Below are 4027 nucleotides of genomic sequence, written 5' to 3' on the forward strand. Positions count from 1 at the left end.
TGAAGTTGGCATCGGAGACAGGACAGACCCTGTTTCCATAGACAAAATCTCCACTTAATAGCAGCCAAAATGAACATCCCTCTTACACTCACGGATTGAGTGCACTCCTCCTCTCCTAGGCCCTGTAAACCTTAATCAGTATTTACAGAATGAGGGCCTTCCAACCTTCAGACTTCCCACCTTATAAGTAATAATATTTCATTAGGTTGTTCTTAAGGTCAAGTGAGGTTATGTATGTAAACATTTACTGTAAATGCTGTTTGAGGATTCATGTTTTTGGACATATGAATTTGAAAAGTTACATTTTCTTCCAAGAACCAAGAATAAATGCTGTTAATCCAAGCCACTTTCAATGGATATATAAACCAGGAAGCCTAGTATTTAAACAGATCGAGATAAAAACTAGCATACTTAAAATATATTTTTAAAAAAGAAAGATTTAAATTTTGAAATCAGCTGTACAAATCACTTAGCTTATGTTCAGGAAGTTAGGTACAGGTATAGTCCTTTATACACAATATATGTATTTTTTATTTCCATTTTTATGAACTGTCCACTATTTTTAAAAGATGTGATATTAAAATCAAGTCATATTATTAAAAATCATTTTTTTCTTTTTAACTTAAAAGGTACCAAAAACAATTATGTAGAACAAAGATTACATAAAAATCGCTAGTAGCCAAGAGTATTAAATGAGAAGAGGAAAAGTAAATATATATATACATACAGAATGATAATGAAACAATGATTGCTGAGTGAACATTTTAATTTACCATCATATTCAAATATTTTCTCAGATCCTTGGTTTTTAGAATCTTTTTATTTTTATAAACCTTCCCTAATCCTGCAAATGGGAATTTCAGACTCATTTTTTGTTCAGAGAGAAACATTTTTCTTTAAGAAAAAGAAAACACCTCTAAAGAAAAGTTAATTGAACAGAAGACTCAAATATTCAAGTTGGATTGATTGTCCACAGCAATTTGTTCCTCAAATTTCCTTTGTAAATGATCAACCCTCAGTCTGACCAAAGTCAGAGTAATTGAAATATAACTCTGCTGAAAGAGTTTGAAGAAACTCTAAGGAGCTCAAAGAAAAATGATGAAGATAGAGAGTAGAGAAGAATAACTGAAGCTAGGGGACCCGCCTGTAGTCCAGAGGCAGCTGAAGAAATAGGGTTGAAGGGAAAGAATTTCCTTTTAAGGCAGGAAATTGTGATTCATGTCCTGGCTCCACTACCAACTTGCCGTCTGACACTGGGCAAATTACTCAATCCCTCTGAGTCTCTGATTCCCCATCTTCAAAATGGAGACAGAAATACCTCACAGGGATACTGCGAGGAGGAAATGAGATAATGGGGGGCGGGGGGAAATGCACTTGTTTAAGGTTAAAAAGTGGTCGTTATAAGAAATGCTCTTAGAACATTTGTAAGGGAGTAAAACCTAAAGGATGAATAAATTCATTGAGGGATGATATTATAGGCAGAATTCAAGAACTTACTACACGGGAGTTCATTCAGGAGCAGGGAGAGGAAATGGGATGGAAAAGTAGATACAAAGACCAGAAAAAGAACTATTGTTCCAGAAAGTTCCAGAATGGGAACAATGACTCAGGAGAGTATAAAAGAAAGGTTATGGGTTTGGAGGAGAAATTCAAGATTGGATGTGATGAAGGAAGGTTCCCCAAGTGTCAACCAAACCAAATAGATGCATTCTATTTGGACAATTTCACATTTTGCAACAGCTCCAAATTAGAAACGGTTGGCAGACAGAGAGGAAATCATGTCAAATAAAATCAAATTATGAGTACAATTTAATCTCTTCTTTCTGCTGCCTTGCAGGTAAGAATATGTATGAGATGAAGTGCCAGGTAGCACATTCCCCAAATGCCAGTGGATGTATATAGTTTCCTTTGAGTGTTTCTTGAAGTTCCTTCCCCCAGTTGGCTTAGGGTGAAAGGGAACTGTTTCCTGCCCTCATCTCAAGATGGGAGTTATCCCCACAATGCTAAAAGTGTTCTCCAGAGATGTGCTCCTATTGGTCTTGTCAATCTCCTCATTAATTCATAGACTTTTTAATATAATCTTTCATATGAGTTAATAATGGCAGACATAGATCACTCATTTTGCATATCCTACAAAAATGTTCTGATAACCTCACTCTAGAATGTAGGTGTTGGAACCTATTGTTTTATTCTTGACTTTATGGGCCTCTGACAAAACTAAGACATCAAGAAAATTCTCAATTAACATTCCATTTCATTAAAATATGTTGATAGAAAAATCTAAAGGAACATATACAAAACTAAGTGATTATCAGGGAAATAGGAGTGATCACAAGGGACCTCAACTTCTTATACAACATGGTTCTACTAAGTTCAAATTTTTTGTATGTGTATTTCTGACTTTTGCATTAAGGAAAAAAAAATCATTAATATGAATGTCCCCAGGATCCTAGGTTAAAGTATTCACAGGGAATGTTGAATTGAATATGAGGTCCAAGGAGAGAGCAGACTGTGACTTCAAGCCATAGTGAATCTATGGGTTCAAACGATGACATCAGCTCCCTGTTCTCTCCCCTTTCAATACTTGGCTTTGCTTTTCTCTGAGTTGGTCTCATTCCCAGGCAGACTGTCTCCACAGGAAGCAAAGGTACCTCCCAGAAGTTCCAAGTTCACCTGGTTTCTTGGTGCTCACAAAGTCAGGAAGAGGGAGAGTCCCTCCTTCATAGAGTTCATACGGATCTCTCCCACCCCAAAGATTCTCAGCAGCCCTGCTAGGACCTCAGGATCTATCACTGTACCCAGGGAGTGGAAGGCTGATTGGCCAGCCTGAATTAAGTGGCTACCAAAGGGTAGATGAGAAAAGATCCACTTGACTGAGGGAAGAAGGAAGACAAGTGAAAATGACTACCACCTCAGAGACTCCACATCTATAGGGAACATTTATGGACTGTTGACTGCATGCATGGTGCTGAAGATTCTTGGAAACCTAGAATGTAAATTGAAAGTTTTAGCTTTAAGGGACTTCAAAGATCTAAGATATGATGGCATATAATCCACTCTGTGATGATAATGTTTATTACATCAGTGGTTCCCAAATTTTAGTGTGCACCAAAAGCACTCAGAGGCTTGCTGAAACACAGTTTGCTGGCCCAGTAGATCTGGGGTGGGGCCTTAGGATGTCATATCTAGCAAGTTCTCGAATAATGCTGATATCGTCAGGACCACACTTTGAGAATCACTGCCCTACATCCAAGGGTTTCATGAAGAAAAATTAGATAATGTAAGTAAGGTGGCTACTACTAATTTGAATCTCTGGTTCAGCAAGAATGGTAACCTTATTTGGTGAACGAGTCAATTCGGCTTCTGCATCTCAATCAGTGGTAGTCTTGAGTTTAAGAACACCCTGAAGTCTGTTGATATATTCTTCACAATTATCAAGGGTTTGGTGTTCAAGGAAGTTTAATCAAGGGTCCGCCCTGAAGAACAATGTGATTCAATGTTAAACACTAGTTCTCAGAAGCTAAAGCTTGAAGCAAATGGCCCATCTTGACCTTTCCTCACTGCTGCTCCATTCAATGAAAAATAATGCAAGGCTTGGCCAAGTCAAGGACACAATCAGAAAGAAGCCAGCAAAACAGGCAGAAAAGATACCAAGAGCTTTAAATGCAAGACGCTTTCATCTCCAAAACAGCATGTCCTTTCTCTTTGGTCCGCCCAGCGTTTCTGACGGAAGTGAAATTCTTCTCTGGCGTCCAAGAAAGATTTATGATTGAAAAAGAACAGATTTTACCTGGCAACGGGTGCGTGCAAGTTTGTTCTCTTTCATAGCAGGCCCAATTGCTCTTTACTTTGCAGATGCTAATATTAGACCCAGTTAATCATTGCACATTCCTTTTATTAGGTGAGGAGCTACATTCTTGAAACCACTCTCAGGAAAACAATCCTTTACTTCCAGACCACCCTGAGTTGTAGACTTGGGGTTTCGGCAGCGGTAGCACTGCTGAGCCATGTGGCAGACGTCTGGGCA

The sequence above is a fragment of the Rousettus aegyptiacus genome, unplaced genomic scaffold, assembly GCF_014176215.1.
Source record: "Rousettus aegyptiacus isolate mRouAeg1 unplaced genomic scaffold, mRouAeg1.p scaffold_m13_p_8, whole genome shotgun sequence".
Classification (NCBI taxonomy): Eukaryota; Metazoa; Chordata; class Mammalia; order Chiroptera; family Pteropodidae; genus Rousettus; species Rousettus aegyptiacus.